General features: G+C 37.2%; 1 long non-coding RNA gene and 1 pseudogene across 2 annotated transcripts; one reads left to right on the top strand and one right to left on the bottom strand.

The window, feature by feature from the left end:
• Positions 1-660: 660 nt before the first annotated feature.
• Positions 661-2,285, top strand: LOC143586957 (uncharacterized). Its single transcript, XR_013144792.1, has 3 exons — positions 661-744; positions 1,433-1,517; positions 2,057-2,285. It is a non-coding gene; the product is annotated as an uncharacterized LOC143586957 (long non-coding RNA).
• Positions 2,286-2,764: 479 nt separating this feature from the next.
• On the bottom strand, positions 2,765-5,079 carry LOC143586956 (WUSCHEL-related homeobox 8-like; annotated as a pseudogene). Its single transcript, XR_013144791.1, has 3 exons — positions 4,944-5,079; positions 3,390-3,868; positions 2,765-2,882 (listed from the first exon to the last, which is right to left on the bottom strand). The product of XR_013144791.1 is annotated as a WUSCHEL-related homeobox 8-like (transcript).
• Between the last annotated feature and the right edge of the window lie 13,609 nt (positions 5,080-18,688).

The following is an 18,688-nucleotide window of genomic DNA, read 5'->3' as shown; positions in this document are numbered from 1 at the left end:
TCTTATTGTTACTTGAAGTTCAAGAAAGAGATCAAATGAGTTTAAGTAACAAATAAACAACAAAATTTCGTGGCTCTCACCCAAGCACGCCGCGCCGCGCGGCCCCCTAGGTCTTCTGGCCAATCGTTTTTTGCAAGTCCAAGCCCGTTATTCACTTATATATATACTATTGTAAACCTAGCCGAACATAAGCTTGTTAGCAGTCGATTTTGAGAGGAGAACCAAGGTGTTGAAGGTGCTTTTGAGGCTAGGAATCAAGGAGGATCATCGAGTTTTCATACAAGTGTTCAAGGGTCGACTAAGAAGGGTTCTTTCGTTCTTTTTCATCATCTTTGTTCACTATCTATCATGATTTTCTTTTGTTTTAGTTATTTTTCTTTGATTATAACTATGCTAGGCTAGACTCCATATCTACCTAGGTTTGATGAACATGTTTGATGCATGATTCTTGCTTTGGACAATTGTCTGATTATGGTTTCGTTATATTAATAGTAAAGACTTGATTTTTCTTTCATGATGCATATGAATGTTTGTTATCTTGATTGATTATTAATCATTGCTTCACATAGATCTTTTATCTCTTGATTGTGTTCTTTAGATTTAGGTTTATGTTTAATTATTACTTGGTGTTTTGATTATTTTGATTATTGTGATTGAATGGGTCCATTTGCCTGTTCCATTAGCTATTTTTTTTACTGGATGTTACGACAACTTCCGTTATAATCAGTCTCTGCTTTGATTTCGGTATATATGTTTTCGAATCAGGTTTTACACTTGAGTTTTTTGCATGTACCTATTTCTTTCGTTGTTTAGAAAGAAATATAGGGAAAGTGGGGTGTTTTCTCCGCTGTTGTTGGTGGCTTTGGCCATCTATGGAGGCGGCAGACCTACAACGTGTAGTGTGCTGCCTCTATTGTGACCTTAGATGGTGCACATGAGGTGTTTGATTAAATGCATGTTAGTTCGTTTGGAATTTAGAAATGCTATGATGGTTTTCCGAGCCTATGTCATGAATATCTGTCATCTTAGCTATGATGCTCATAACGTGTTTGATGCAATGCTTTGACATCTATGCTACACCGGTGATGAGGATGACCGGCTATTGGGGTGGTAACTGTATTGCTTGGAAACAAGCAACCAGAGATGCAGCTAAGAATGTTAAGGTTAAATTGTTAAGCGTAACTGTGTCTATAAGGTGTTTGATAAAATGCTTATATAATAGCTCCATACTTTCAATACGTATCTTTGTTAGCTATGGTGCGTTCTAAAATTTATGCTACGACTGATTTCATATCGGAGTCTTAATGAGTTCGGATATAGGGTTTTTGTCTTCAAATTTATAATCACTCAACGATTACCTACATGTAAAAGTCATTCATCTTCTAATTTCATATGGATTTTGGGATTTGATTTTGTGTGATGTTTCTTGCAGCTTAAGGAATCATTATCTGTGGATTGCTATTGATGATCTATAGGGAACTTTTGCGGTTACTGCTTATGCTCCAATCGCTGCCCTGGTAACTGCATCCGAATTCAAATTAACATATTTTTGTTTAAATCCTTTGTAAAGATATAAGGGTTTATGTAATTAATGTCTTTATGTGGACATTGTTATTGTATGTGTCGTTAAATGATTTAGTTTTAAGGTTAGTTAGTTTAGTTATTTTAGCAGGGTTGTTATGACAAATGATGGTTATAATATTGGATAAATCATTTCTTGATTGTGTATCACATAATGTGATGTAGCTGATCACATGACTTTTAAAGTGCTACATTTTATATTATATTAATTAACGTATTCGACATGATATATTTGGGAAAACAGTGTTAACTCATTGGTAATATTTTAATGCTTCAATAATGCTTTTTGTTTTCTTTTTTTTCTTCTAAAAATGACATGCACACATTTAATCCGTTTGTGTTTGTCCATAAATTGGGTTGTTATGACCTGAACTCGATATGATCGGGTAACGAACCTGGCCCAAACTGTCCATTGATCCAAAGTTTGTATTTTTATGACCTGAGTTCCTGAAATTCTTTATGTTTTCGTATGAAGGTGCCAAGTGACATAGGGCTAAAGACGGCAAGAGAGCATAACCAGTGCTCATGCGATAATAACTTCGAGGAAAACGAATGCTGCAAATGACGCCCAATAAGTCATTCTAAAAACCTGTTTATCTTTGTTTTTTTTTTTTGAGGGATTTTGAATAAGCCATGGGGTTGTTACTGTGTAGTTCTTTTGTTATATTGCAATGTGTGGTGTCATGCAATGGTTGGTTTTTAAAAAGTGATGAATCTTTATGTTAGTTGTTGCCATATGTAATCACTAATCCTCTACCTAGAACTACTAGATGAACTATAGTAGGCTATGATTAACAACCCCGCCGCGGTTACGGTGGGGTTTAAAAACTAGTTGTCATACTATAGAGCATGTTGGGTTCTGCCGTTTAAAAAAAACTAAAAAGAAGAAATGTTTATGTATTTAATAGGATATCCACCATAGTCCATATTATCTAAACACAATAATAATTCCAAGGTGATTATCAAACACCATAATAATAATTATAATAATAATAATAATAATAATAATAATAATATATAAAAAAATAGTTAAATAAACTTACGATGTATATGACATCCACAAAACATGAGGACATGAAACGTTTAACAAACCGTTATAAAATTCACAATGTCTATACATAGGTTGTTAAATGGAAATTACTCTGAAATAAGCCAGTTCTTGACATTTGGGTTTTAAGTTTTAACACTTAGCTAGCTTGTCATGTTGTACTCATCACCTTGCATATATGATTGGTAGCTCCCTGGAATCTCTATCTTTTCGATTAAACGGTCCATCGCGGCATTATAGAATGTACCTGCTGCTATGAATGTTGTATGTTTATACGATACAAAAAATTGTTAAATTGATAAAAACACGTTAATAAACATGTCGTTTTTGGTTGACTTGTTCAACAAACTTTGGATTGTTATAATCCGTTTAATAAACAAGTCGTGTTCGGGTTAACCTATTTAACACATTTAATTAAACGGTTCATAGGTCTTCGAGTTAACCTGTTTATCCCATTTAAAATTAAAATAATGAATTCGGTGTGACAAATTCCGACACGACATGTGACACTAGATAATCAGGTTTTGAGTTGTCATATCTCTTATTGGATTATTAAGCATGTCATTTTCGGGATAACACGTTTAATTGAACAGGTTGTGTTTGGATCGTATTAAACCCGTTTTATTAACAAAGGTCGACAAATTTATAACCCGTCAACCCTTTTACAACCCGTTTAATTCATTTAGGTAAATGGGTTACACAGGTCTGGTTCAGATTATACGATTTTCATACATTGGTTTACTTGCGATTTCAAACTTACTTGGATCTGCTAACACAGTTCCATAATAAGATATCTGACCTGCATTCTCGGACGGGTTTGAACCAGCATCATACGAGGAAACAAGTTCAACTTTTTCGCCCTTTGATCCACAGAACTTACATTCGGGTTCTGAAAACACGCGCTGTTATCATTAGCTACTGATGTTGGGTTCTGTTGTGGTTTGGGTGGCTCAACTTCAGATTCACGATTGCTAATAATATTATTAGTAGTAGTTGCGGAGACCTGTTGCTTCCTCTTTGATCGGGCTCGCCGGTTTTGAAACCAGTTATAAACATTAGTTTCAGAAATCTGACCGTGTTGTGATAATTGAGATGTGATTTCTTTGATTTTTTGTTTGCTAGGTGTCCCGTTGCCTTGGTCAAATAGTCGTTCAAGAATCTGAAGTTGAACCGGTGTTGGAGTCCAACGTTGTCGGCCAGAGAATTTGTGGTCGGTGTATATGTTCCCGAGTCTTACTCCTGCAAGAAGATAAACTAGATTTTTACTAAAAGCAGAAGAAACATTACCTGTTGGATCCGTCAATATCCTACTAACTAACAAATTGGAGCAGATAAATTTGCTATAATTTTAGGGCATAATGAGATTATATTGATTAATCAATCCATAAATCAAACCTTTGGAAAATTCTATTAAGGTTATATGAACACCATTGAAACACTGCCTACGCATCACTAACAGGTAATGCGGCTCGTATAGGTATAACCATTTCTATATGGTTCTATCGTATAAATCTTATACGGCTCCTATGTTATGTGGAAAAGGTTATACTATTACGGAACATGCGAAAATTAAATAAAGTTCTATTCGAGATGTTTTATGAATCATTTAAGGTGGTCATACGTACGGCCTTTATAACTTTATTGAAGCGAAGGGATGCGACAGTGGTATGTCATGTATAAGTTATAAGGCTTATGGCAAGCATGATACGTGGAGTGAAAATGGCCGGACCTACTATGAGCCCAAGGGGTCACATGAAGCGATGTATTAAACTTTTCAGTGAGCCCATAAGAATTTTTGGAGTGACCCATAACAAAGAGTTCAAGGTTTTTCTAGTGGTATATCCCTTGTCTACTTAACCTTTTTTTACCTTGCTAAGCCTAAGGTCTTGATTTCTAGTATTGGTAGACCTAGGCTTTTTTTTGTTAAACCATTGTTGTTACTTGTTAGTAGTCATTATTCTTGCCAATGTTTTAGTCGAACATGTAATGGATCGTTTTTAAAAGATAAAATCACATAGAACAGCTTTAGAAATTTGTAACGGAAAAAAATAATTGGTCCGCATTAGGGGTAATGTTGGTATGGCAACACCCTAACAAAAAAAACATCAATTTTTTTTATTTCAAAATAAACCTAACAATTTTGATCATCAAGGTGCCATGATTAGAAACTCAAAGAATAAAAAAAAATCCCATTTTTTTTTCACCAAGAAAATCTACCCAAATCATTGCATCTTTTGATGAAAGAAAACTCCACATCACGAAACCTATGATCCAGATGGCTTAGTTAATAATTCATAGTCAAGAATCAACAAACCTGAAAGATGATGATGAGAAGTAAGTGATTTGTGCAACTCAACAAGTTGTTGACAAATGGTGGCATAAATAGCAATTTGTTTCCGAAGAATCTCCATTTGTTCATCAGTCATCACCTTCATGAACATCCCTTCATCTTGCTCCATAATCCTCTCTCCAATTCAAAAGTATCAATTAAGATTTGGGAGTAAACTGACAAACAGTGACAGATCAGTGGAGTAGAAATTGAAAATCAAAGCATGGGTTGGTTTGGAGGAAAAGTAAAGAAAAAGAAAGAAAATGGCGGACACTAAAGACAAACACCTCATATCATGGACTTGACTCTGCTGACATGCATATATATATATGCATACCTATTTTAACATCATCCTTTATATTTTCTATAATTGGAATCACGTATGGCCTTTGTTTTTGGTATTTATTTTTTCAAATTTACCCCATTTAATTTTCAAATATTTTTTTGAAAGTGATATAGTTTGCCAAAAATACGACTTTTTTTATTTCATCACTATTTTTTGTGATTTTTTATTTTAAACTAAAAGTCCGTGCATAGACAGAGGCAGCACGGACCTTAAAACACTATATATACTCAGCCATAACGCAATTAAATTACTCCACGCACTCTTTGTTGCATCACAAATCAGAACCCTAAATCAATTCGTACTCAGAGGCACCACGGAACCCCTTTAGAATCCTCGTACAAACCGTTAACCCTAGGTGGCCGTTCTCGTTAAATTCGTTATCATCTCTTGTAATTATTACATGTTTTCGTGTCGTTTTTAATAAACAAACAATAACCCTAAGTCAATTGCAAACGACGATGATCAAATAAACTGAATCTGGATTTTCGGGTTTAATATCAAAATTGGGGAAGAACAAGAGAAACATGTTGTGTTTATTATTTTGCAGGTTCACCATTTAATTAACATCTGTGCTGACTCAGATGGGCAGCACTGTTTTTGCTTAACATGTGAATCGGCCTGGGCGCGGGTTCGAGCCCTCCCAGGCTCGGTTTGTTGTTTTTAATGTGTTTTATTTTTCTTTTATTCCCATTAATTATTTTTGTTGATAATACAACTCTAATTAAACGCTATCTTGTTAAATCGAACCCCCGACTTCGTGTTTTCATAATTAATCTATATATATACACGTACATATATTATCTATTTTATTTGTTTAAAAGTCTAAACAACAACAACAGCAATAGCAACAACAACAACAATAGTTTAAACCCTAAAACACTCCGAAATTCTTTTAAATAGTTTTGTAACCGTTAGGTCATGTCGTATTATTTTATTGTTTACACCCTCTAATTCATATTTATTACAAATTTTAATAATTAATCTAATGATATTTTAAATAACAATTGTACTTAAGATTCAATCAAATCCCAAATTCATTATAAGTTTTGTTAATAGTTTGTTATAATAAATTAATATTAACTTCAAACAACTAGGAGCTCTCGTTGACATATCCCAAGGAGCTCGAACATTTCTACCTTAATTTTTATCGCCATCCCATATCCGTTAATCCACTCGTTAAGGTGAGTTTATATACCTCTTTTTCTCCATCTTTTATATTTTGGGGGTAGCATGTATACCTTATTCAATTTTTTTATTGTTTTATTTCTACATCTATTTCAAACACACAACATTTATTTATATGTGATTAATGCATACTCTATGATAATGCTCTATGTGCTTAATTATTTATTTTATGTTTGATGGTTGGTATCTCATCATCATCTATCCTCATCTAGTATGATTATATATTTACCTAAGTACTTTGATTTCGTGTCAATAAGAACGGGTCCACATCTATTTAGTTGTTTACATTTTCATAAGAATTGTAATTCTTATCATTTACATATGAATTGTGATATATATATGTAACTAAAACTTATGTATTCTTATCAACATTTGTGTTTACAAACTCTATTTTCATACATGTTGCAGGTACAAGTAGTTGATATTATTCAAGATTGAAGACAATAGTTTGATCTTAGGATATCTATTCATATTACACAAAAAAGCGATTTATTTTATTTAATTATTGTAATTGTGTACTTGATTTAATGTTAATGAAATTAAATAATAATTGTCACGTTAATTAGTGTCTTTTGAGATAGTGTTCAATCAATACATTACGCCCCAGCATGTTCCACCGCCTTTTATTAGGTGGTGACAATTTTTCCATCACAATTTGTAGTTTTGTGAAACCAAGTCACAATTGTTTTTCACTTTAATTAAATTCAACAAGAACCAAATAAATTACTCTATAGTTTTGTTCCATTTGTCTAAACCAATATGCTCACGGAATGAGCAGACCCAAAAGACACCCTAAAATCATTGCTTACTTTGATACGGAGATTACGGCGCAAATGATGTGTTGAGCAAATTGGCCGATGATGGAATTCGAAAAAAAAATGAGTTTTGAAAAGGTTCTAAAAGAACACAATGTAAAAGAAAAAAAAATAGTTTTTTATAAATGTTCTAAAAGAACAGCAATGCAAAAGGGAATAAGAGTTTTAAATAAAGGTTCTAAAAGAACACCGGTGCACTGTTTCTAACCAGGGTTTCTTGACCATTGGTTCATTTGATATAATATGTATGGGTTCATTTCAGAGTTGTTATATATAATATCTATTAAAATTTCGAAACTTGACAGATTACCATAAACCAATAAAAATGTATCTACGTGTTATGGTCTGTAGAGATGCAAACCACCTATTTTTATTTATGCTTTTGAACTGGTGTGTTGCTCACTCAACCTTGCATTGACAAAACTACTTTATTTTTAACGCATATGCAGGTAAACGTGTGATGTGTAGTAATTAAAAGATCACTAAAGGATGTATGCTAGAAGAAAATATTAACGAGACAACATTATTCATGATTTTTGATTGTTTGATACATTATTGTTTTTTTTTAACATTGTATGAATTTTTTTTATATGTAATTTAATTAAGAGATATTGAAACTTATAATATTGCTTGATAATAACCTTGAGAGCTGTGACAATCAGCTCACGCCCCGACATTTCCGCCGTAAGTTGGAGTGTGACAGATTGGTATCAGAGCCGAATGCTTAAGATAGATCGTTAGAAATTGCCTTAGACACATGTTTAGGAGCCCTATACGTGCCTATCTGTTTACCTTTATGTGTTCAATTTTAAATTGTTTTCAAGTTTCCTAGATAATCATTTATTTATTATTTATTGTGTTGTTATGCACACACAAAAAAATCCGAGGCTATGCCTCAACATTCAAAGAAAACTTTTCGAAATTAGATTGCTTTTATTTTCGGGAAATTACTTAAGAAATCCAACATGTTGTTTTTACTCGTACACCTTAGGGCTAGGTTGTGTGGCATGTCCCTATGATAAATGAAAGGGGAAGAGAAACTGTGAGTTGGTCATTGGCTAAACGGTTCCAAGAACCAAAGGTAAGATGCTATTCCTTACCAGGGGGATAACCTGACCACAGTACTCGACCCTATGGACCCGAGCGAGACCCAAATATGCCATATGACCAACACCCTAAGCTGTCAACCGTGACCACATTAGTGGTTGCATCTCTATAATATTTTTAAACCGAATTCACGGTGGTTCGTAGCTAAATTCGGTTTTCCCGATTATTGTGTTCCGTTATTTAAATGGTTAGTTGGGTGAAAAATCCATGGAACCCATGAGCACTCCTACTATCCATTTCTTAACTTGTTGTCGTATTTTTGTTGGAATGAACAACATGGTGATTCACAAGATATTCCGACTACCCAAATTTTATTTCGATAGTTCGTTATTTAGTTTGGTCAGTTAAAACGTCATGTAACGCTCATTGGGCCGACAAACTTCATTGCATTGTTAATTCGTTAACTAGTTAGGACAATCAAATTGCCATGTAACGCTCATGGGCTGTCCAACTCAGTTGTTTTTATTCGTTAGTTCGTTGGGCCATTCAAATTACCATGGAAAGCTCACGGGAGGCCAACATCCACATTTTATATTTCGTTAGTTTATTGTAAACTTAATCAAATCTATATTTTAAACTGACTTAACTGCTCATGTATTCTTCACACAATATTCATATTGACTACTTCATTTAACAACTATTTATGCTATGTACCCCCCCTCATCTTATAATCTTTTACTTCTAACCCTTATGACGCAAATCCTCTTAATTCTTAAGGCAACATTATTATAAGTTACTTACATACCTAAATATTTTATTATTCTAATGTTTTCCTCAACTTTTCATTCAACTTTTAAATCCTTATTATAGGTCCTCGTAGAATGTCTCATCTAATAACTCACCGTCATCCTCGACATCAATCGGCTGGTTCTCATGACTGTTACGGCATAGAATTTATGCTGAGGATCCTCTATCCTTGTTCAATTTGTGGATCACTTATCCGTACAATATGTTCCTGATTGTAAAGGATCAAGGATTCTTGGTATTATATGTTTACTAATAGTTGTACTTTAATGGTGTTGTGTTTGTTAGATATAACAGCTGGAGGACTGAGTCATCCTATTCTTGCGCTACTGGAAGACTTCCGCATGTGGTCAATGACGGTGAACAACTAGTGGAGTGGTGGCATGAAAGTAGGGATTTAGTTAGTTATTATTTTTCGTTTATAACCGAGTTAATGATCAGTTAGAACACACATGTATCGCACACATTCTCGAGAAATCTCTCATTCATAGCTTGCATATTTAGCTTACATTGTAACACTTATCGATACCTCCACCATTTGTAACCTTTTTTTATATTAATAAAATGGTGATCGACGAGTTGTCATCACCCGAGGTTTTTTTCCTTTGATCTGAACAAGGTTAAGGGGTTTACCTCGCAACAAATCACAGTGTTCATTGTTATTCGTTCATATAATTGTTATTATTATCGTAGCACTAAACCTCACAATTACAGATTTGGATGCATTATCCATAGCAGATTTTTATCCAAAACAATTTGGCACTCACCGTGGGGCAATTGGTGTTATAATCTAGAAAATACCCTATCAATTCGGCTCCTCTCTCCTCAAGAACTTTGCCACCGATGCCTCCTCCATTGACGGGAGCACCAAGGGCTGCTGCTGCTGGAAACAAGACACAACTACCAGTCTTCCAGAGCTCAAAAACGAATGCTGCCACTTCGTTAGTTAATACTAACAATGATGTTTCCAATATGTTTTCGCATGTCAAAGCATACATGGAGCAGCAAAACAAGACTAACCATAGGATCCTTTGGGAGATAGAAGACCTCAAGAGGACTAAGAGGCCGACAGAGGATCAGACTCCTCTAGTGCCTAGGATGCTGGATTTTACTACTCCAGGATCCTTGGCTCAGCATGTGCAAGGATCATCCATCCTTCAACAGGGGTCCATGGTTCGGTTAGTTCAAGGATCCTCAACCTTTCACCAAGGATCATTGATCCTTCAACGAGGATCCTCCGGATCGTATCTTCAAGGATCCTTCAACTCCCAACCGCTAGGATCCTTCGTCAATAATCAAGGATCCTCCTTTCAGGTTCATGGATTCTCAGGGGTTCAATATCAGCGGTCTTCTGAGGTCCATGAAGGAGATATAATCCCCATCCAGACCATAGCTTCCGGTGGATCAACTCCTGTTGCAGACGCTTCTTATCTCAGCCACTCTTCTGGAATGCCAACCTTTACACAACAGAGAGGTAACACGTATGATCTTATATCCTTAAATGCTAACCGTGGTTCCTTGCAGGATGCAGGTATCAACCAAGAAATGGCTAAGGAACTGCAGAAACTTAAGGATATGATATCCAGCGTACCAGGGGTGATCCATCAAATTCCTGAGATACCTGAGGGAAGCCACAAGTTGTCCAGATTTGCTCCACCAATTTGTGACGCGGAGATCCTGAAACGCTTTCAAACCCCCAACATGAAAGTGTATGACGGGACCACTGATCCTGAAGAGCATGTAGCTCAATATAGAGAAAGGATGGAAATCAACCCGATTCCTGAGAGGCTCAAGGAGGCTTGTCTATGCAAAGGCTTTAGAGCCACGCTATCAGGATCCTCTTTGAAATGACTGCTAAGTCTTCCTTGCTTTTCTGTTACTTCTTTCTCACACTTAGTTAACTTGTTCAACCATTATGTACGCAAGATCCTAGTCGATGGAAGAAGTTCGGTCAACATCATCCAACACGATGTACTCCAAAAGATGAATATCCTGGACTCAGAGATCATCCCAAGGACATCGGTGCTAGTCAGTTTCAGTGGCATAACCAAGAAAACATTGGAGGACATCAAACTCCCAATATACATCGAATGGTTAAATTCTTATCAAATATTTTGTGTCATAGATAACCTTTCTTGTTGCAACTTATTTTGGGCAGGCCTTGGCTACATGGAATAAAGGCAGTGGCCTCTACTTATCATCAATGCATCAAACTACCGACTCCTTGGGGACTAGTAAGGATAGATGGTGACCAAGTCGAAGCCAAGAAATACTATTCATCATCAATGAAGCCAACAGCTAAACAAACGATAGCATAGCAACCACATCAACATCCTAGGGACGTGCTGGAATCTCGGGAGAACGACACAAAGGAAGTGTCCTTGGATCCCGAGGATCTAGATGTGAAAGTGTTCCTAGGATCCAGTATCCCTAATGAGATCGAGGAGGATATAATATCCTTCCTGAAATGAAGAAAGTCCATGTTTGCCTTCAAACATTCAGACATGACAGGTATTTCTAAGGAAGTAGTTACTCACTAGTTCGGCCTTGATTTATCTATTATACCCGTCCATCCGAAGCGAAGGAAATTCGCTCCTGATAGGAACACGATCATACAAGAAGAAGTTGAAAAACTTCTTAAGGCCGGTATGATCAGAGAGGTTAAGTATCCTCGATGGTTAGCTAATGTGGCTGCTGTTTCTAAAAAGAATGGAAAGTGGAGGGTGTGTGTCGATTTCACTGATTTGAACAAGGCATGCACCAAGGATCCTTTCCCGTTACCACATATAGATTCCATGGTGGATGCAACGGCAGGACATGAAATGCTCACCTTTATGGATGCTTCCTCTGGATTTCAACAAATTCAGATGGAACCATTTGATCAAGAGAATACAGCATTTATGACTCCTACCAGCACATACTGTTATATTGCTATGCCATTCGGACTAAAAAATGTAGGGGCAACATATCAAAGATTAGTCAACATGATGTTCAAGGATCAGTTAGGCAAGACTATGGAGGTTTACATAGATGACATGGTGGTGAAGTCAAAGAGAGCTGAGGATCACCTCAGAGATCTTGAAGAAGCATTCAATATCCTCGACCAGTATAACATGAAATGAACCCGTCAAAATGCTATTTTGGTGTTAAGGCTGGAAAGTTTCTAGGATACATGGTGACTAAGAGAGATTTAGAAGCAGGCCCCGAGCAGATAGAAGCCATCATCAATCTAAAGTTTCCTATGAATGCTAAGGATGTCCAGAGGTTGACGGGAAGCATAGCTGCTCTCAACAGATTCATTTCCAGATCCTCCGAGAAGTGCGAAGATTTCTATGACATCCTTAGGAAAAATAAGAATTTTGAATGGACAGAGAAGCATGAAGTCACCCTAAAATCCTTAAAGGATTACTTATCCTCAGCACCAGCTTTGATGAATCCTGTGGATGGAGAATCCATATATCCGTACCTAGCTGTTTCAGGAAATGCAGTAAGTGCCGTCCTCGTGAAGGATCATGAAGGTGAACAACATCCCGTTTATTATGCAAGTAAGAGTCTTTTGGATGCGGAAGCCAGGTATTCTCATTTAGAAAAGTTAATTCTTGCACTTATTATGGCTTTTACTAAATTGAGGTGTTACTTTGAAACACATACTATTATTATGAGAACTAATTATCCTGTTAAGATGTGCTTAAAAAACCATAATTGTTAGGAAGGATGGCCAAGTGGGCTGTGAAGCTGAGTGCATATGATATTCAGTATGAGCCTAGGACAACCATTAAATCTCAAGCATTAGCAGACTTTGAGGCTGATTTCAGCAGTGACATGCAAAAAAAAGCTGATTTAGAAGTCCAGCAATTAGAAGAAACCAAGGATCCATGGATCCTCTTCACAGATGGATCTTCCAATGTAAGAGGGGCAGGATTAGGTATCTTACTGAAATCGCCACAGGGGGACATATTACCCCAGTCTATAGCCTGTGAGTTCCAAGCAACAAATAATGAGGAAGATATGAAGCTCTGATCGCAGGTTTGCAATTAGCTAAGCGCATGAGGATTAGGTATCTTCAACTATATATAGATTCATTGTTGATTGCTAACCACTTTAATGGCTCATATGCTGTTAAAGGTGAAAAACTAATCAATATCTTGATGTTGTGAAGGAATTATCAAAATCCTTCAAATTGTTTAGTATTGATCAGGTACCAAGGGAAGAGAATGCTGAGGAAGATGCTTTGGCGAATTTAGACTCATCCTTGAAGATTCTAGAAGATACGAAGATCCAAATCATCAATATACTCTCGCCAACAATAGGGGAACAAGAAGTTGGGGAGATAACAACTGACAAACAAATTGTACTCTAGGATCCATCATCCTCAAATAATCAAGGATCCTGGATCCTCCCAATTAAGAAATACATTCAAAATGAAGAAATTCCACTCATAGAGAATCCGAAGTCCTTCAAACTTAAGGTATCACAAAACATTTTATTACATGATATTCGGTATAGAAAATCTATTGCAGGTCCATACTTGAGGTGTATCGAGGATCCTGAAATTCAAGAGGTGCTCAAAGACTTTCACGAAGGAGATTGTGGTAATCATACTGTAGGTAGAGCTCTGTTTTCTAGGATTATAAGAACAGAATACTTCTGGCCAACTATGAAGAGAGACGTCATGGAGTACTCAAGGAGGTGTGATGCTTGTCAAAGGCATGAAAATATCCTTAATCAACCAATAGAACCTATATATCCTATATCCTCATCATGGCCTTTCATGAAGTGGGGCATGGATATTGTGGGTGAGCTACCTAAGGCACCAGGAGGAAAAGTATTCATGCTTGCAATGTCTGAATACTTTTCAAAATGGATATAAGCAGAAGCTTTTGTTCAAGTTCGCTAAAAAGAGGTGATATCCTTCATTAAAAGAAGTATTATTAGTAGATTTGCGATTCATTCAGAAATTATTTGTGACAATGGTTCCCAGTGTATCGGGAAAAGAACCACTAACTTTAATGACAATTGGGGCATCAAGATGATTACGTCTAATCCACTGCATCCTCAAGCCAAGGGCCAAGCGGAATCGAGCAGTAAGATAATCAACAACAATTTGAAGAAGAAACTAGGATCCAAGAAGGGCAAGTGGACCGAAAAGCTACCTTATGTTCTTTGGGCTGACTGGACAGCACCCAAGAATTCAACGGGCCAAACACCCTTCTCATTGGTGTTTGGATCAGAAGCACTAATCCCTATAGAGATGGTGGTTCCTACAGCCAGAGCAAGCATCCGTGATCCTGAGGCCAATAAAGAAATCCTTCTCGAAGACTTGGTTACTGTTGAAGAACTCATAGACCTAGCCAAGCTCAGAATGGCGGCCAATCAACAAAGGGTAGCTGGGGCATACAACAAAAGTATAAGGATCAGAAGATTTCAAGAAGGAGATTTGGTCTTAAGGAAAGCCTTCCAAAATACAACAAATCCGGCAGATGGGAAGCTAGCACCCAAATGGGAAGGTCCTTATCTAATCGAGTCGGAAGCAGGAAAGGGGGCATATCATTTGCTCACTATGAAAGGCAACAGTTTACCGAGAGCATGGAATGCTATCCATCTCAAGAAGTACTTTTTCTGATTAGGATCAAGTATCCTCTTAGGATCAAGTATCCTTAAAGGATCAAGGATCCTGAAATCGGTAATATATATCTGATCGCTTATTCATTTAAGATTTTTATTTATTTAAGGATAACATTTTCTTAACATTTATACTTTCCAAGTATTAAGTAACAATGCAGGATATTAGTAAGATATTCAATGATCAAGAGGTTGGCCACCTCTCCTTTACATATAAGGTACTTTACTATTTCCCTTGGTCTAGCCCACAATTAAGGTATAACCCCCGATGGTTAAATCTTCCAAGGTTTAAAGGTTTTCACCTTTCTTATGAATTTGAGTTTCTACACTCTCGCATGTAGCGCACGCTATCCAACGTATAGTCCGGTGCAGCGGGACCAGTACATGCTTAGTGGCTGACAATTTCGTTGTCTTCGGCTATATGGAGGATCCTACGATTTATGGTAGACGTACCATACCACCGGTTTATAACATTTTCATGTTATCTCACGTTTGGGCTAAATTCTGGTTTGGGCGTGTCCCCAGTTAACATTCGTATCTTGGGCCAGTCCCCAGTTTGGGCTTGTCCCTAGTTTTTGGGCTTGTCCCCAGTTTGGGCTTGTCCCCAGTTTTGGGCTTGTCCCCAGTTTTGGGCTTGTCCCCAGTACACGGGCTTGTCCCCAGTTGCACGGGCTTGTCCCCAGTTTATTATATGGGCTTGTCCCCAGTTTAATGGGTCCAATCCCGATTAATCTTATAAGTTGTTTGCAACAGATGTTCTAAGTTCAATTACGAGGATCAAGACTTATGGATTCCAAATCCTTAAACTTACTTCTACTAGGATCGTGGAAGGATCATTACTTATGGTAACCTAGGTCTGATTAGACCTTATGGTATGATTTCTATTTGCCCATTTACATTTGTTTAACTAAGATCCTTATAAATCTTTTTGTTTGAAGATTTAAAATCTTTGAGTTGTTTCTAAGGATATTCTATCCTAAAAATTTTTCTTTTAATTATTTTTCACAATATTCTCATAATGGTCCTTGTAAGCGTACACAACCTGTGGCCAATAGGTAAGTGAAAGTTAGAAGGATATTGGATCCTTAAATTCAAGACATCAAGATACAAGATGCTTACAGTGAGGATCATGTCAAAGTGGCTCTCGGGCTCAAAGGATCTCTTTCTTTTGAAAGTAGCTGACTTGGCTCTGGTAGTCGTGGTCCTTGGCTCGGAGGTGGCTGCTGCCTTCAAAGCCTCCTTCTTGGTGCTTTGGGGAGTAATCATGCTGTCAATATCTTACAAGGAGAACTTGTTAGGAGACTTCTGGGATTTCTGAGCACCTACATAAGCCAAACAAAAGATAAGTATTTTATCTTACTTTATTTATTCCTACATATTATTCAGATACTAATATTAGTTGACATGTTGGAGTATGAAGAGATGTCGCAGAAAGCTTCAACAAATCTTGTTTGAAAGGTCCGAACTTCGGTATCCAGGGCAAGGAATTTTTTCGTTCTTTCTTATGTTCCAGGTAGCTTGTCCAAAGAAGCAAAGTTCTCAACTGTAAATAAGAAGAAAAAAAGATTCAGATTTAGGTCTATTATCACGGATTGTGTCTTTGTTAAGGATCCATGATCCTACCCTTCTTAACCCAAGTCAAAGTTAAATCAGTCCCACCGGGTATAGAGTTAGGGATTGTTTAGGGTTACTTTTGAGATGGGATTGGGTTGACGAGGTTTGCACTTTAATAAAAACCGATTTGAACGACTGATTGTTAAGGTATAAAGGTAAGACAACTCCTAGATGCCGAAATCGATCTTCTCTTCCTCGATAATTCATTCAATAGTGCCTAGAACTCTCCAAACCATGGGCATAGCTTGAATATATGACATGCCGGTAGATTCGAAGAAACTCTGTGTGAAAGGAGGGAACGGATACGTGTAACCTAAGAGAAAAGGGCAAGCCGGAAAACACACCCAGGTCTGAGAGTAAACATCACATCGGAAAGTGGAGTCGCACGGGCGGAAAATTGTTTCCGGTGGAAATAGTGACCGGAATTCATCGACCTCGGGGTCAGTGAACTTGCAAATCTCCATAGAGGGATTAGCGATAAGGTTTTGAGGTCGCATCTCCATCAACTCGAAGTCGTCGGAGGACTGGTCGGAGTGTTTAGAGGGAGAAGAAGAAGAAGCGACTGACATTTTATCAGAATAATAAAAGAATAGAGAGAGAAAAGAAGGATACCAGCTGAACGGCCGGGATATGTGATTCTAAATGGATTAAAGGGATCACATATATAGGTGGTTATGATTAATAACAAGGGTTTGATAATAATTTCATCTGGCAGCTGTCTAATCGATTAATCTTTTTGCAGGGATTTCAAATTTCAAAATGCCAGCTGTAAAGCATAAACACCTGCCAATTTGAGGGCAATTGTTAGGGCATAGAATTTATGCTGAGGATCCTCTATCCTTGTTCAATTTGTGGATCACTTATCCTTACGATATGTTCCTGATTGTAAAGGATCAAGGATTCTTGGTATTATAATTTTACTAATAGCTTTATTTGAATGGTGTTGTGTTTGTTTGATATAACAGCTCGATGACTGAGTCATCCTATTCTTGCGTTACTGGAAGACTTCCGCACGTGGTCAATGACGGTGAACGGCTAGTGGAGTGGTGGCATGAAAGTAGGGATTTAGTTAGTTATTATTTTTCGTATATAACCGAGATAATGATCAGTTAGAACACACATATACCGCACACACTCTCGAGCATTCTCTCATTCATAGCTCACACATTTAGCTTACATTGTAACACGGATCGATATCTCCACCATTTGTAACCTTTTTTTATATTAATAAAGTGGTGATCGATGAGTTGTCATCACCCGGGGTTTTTTTACCTTGATCTGAACAAGGTCAAGGGGTTTTTCCTCGCAACAAATCACAGTGTTCATCCTTATTTCGTTCATATAAGCGTTATTATTATCGTAGCACTTAACCTAACAATTACAGATTTGGATACATTATCCTTAGCAGATTTTTGTCCAAAACAATGACCACCGTATGGCTGCCTGTATAGCCAAAGAGATAGCTGTTGCGATTCCTAGGATAGTGACGCAAATTCAAAACATTAATGAAACCGGTTCAACTTTTTCCACTAATTCCTCTAGTGATGACTACAAACCATCTACCTCCACTCATCCTCACAAGAAGAAACATAAAAAACCTAGCTGCAACAAATCCTACCCACCCTTAAGTCTCCTCAAACAATAAATCTTACCTCAGTCCTTACCCGTTATTCTCCATTTGCGACCATCATCACCCAGTTAAATCCCAATGCCGCCGTTGCACCTAATGTGACCGTTATGGCCATCTTTCTAACACATGTCGTGTCCCGCCTACTGCACAAGCTGTCTCGCAACAACCTATCCCTCTTGCTCAACCTGATGTTCCTAATACCCATGCTTGCTACCATTGTAAGGACCCAAATGATCTCCGTAATGTGTGCCCCCAACTAACCCAAGTTTATCAAGCCCAATCTACGACTACACCATACTACTTGACCTATGCTCAAACCCATCAACCTCATGTCCGTCAAGCTCCTCCCATCAATCAAGGAAAACCTTACTTAATCCAACACTACCAAACCCCACAACCGCAAGCTCAAGTTTACCGGACATATTTCCACCAAACAACCTTCTTGCAAACTGTTCAAGCTCACTTATTCAAGCTACCCCAAATAAATCTACCTCGACTGCTCCAACTCCTATGAATGCAACTGCTCATGGTGCTTCAAGTCACGTCATTTAAGCTACTCAACGATCGTGAAGACCTTTGCCATTCCGGTTATCTATTAATTTATTTTGTCCTTTTCTTAACTACGTATTGTAACGCCTCTTTATGTCCTTGTATTATTATCGTATTT

Source organism: Bidens hawaiensis, unplaced genomic scaffold, assembly GCF_021521415.1.
Source record: "Bidens hawaiensis isolate Kalapana, Puna unplaced genomic scaffold, B.hawaiensis_p1.1 tig00035064_1, whole genome shotgun sequence".
Lineage (NCBI taxonomy): Eukaryota > Viridiplantae > Streptophyta > Magnoliopsida > Asterales > Asteraceae > Bidens > Bidens hawaiensis.
Note: the sequence above shows the minus strand (reverse complement) of the source record. Positions and strands in the feature narration are given on the sequence as shown.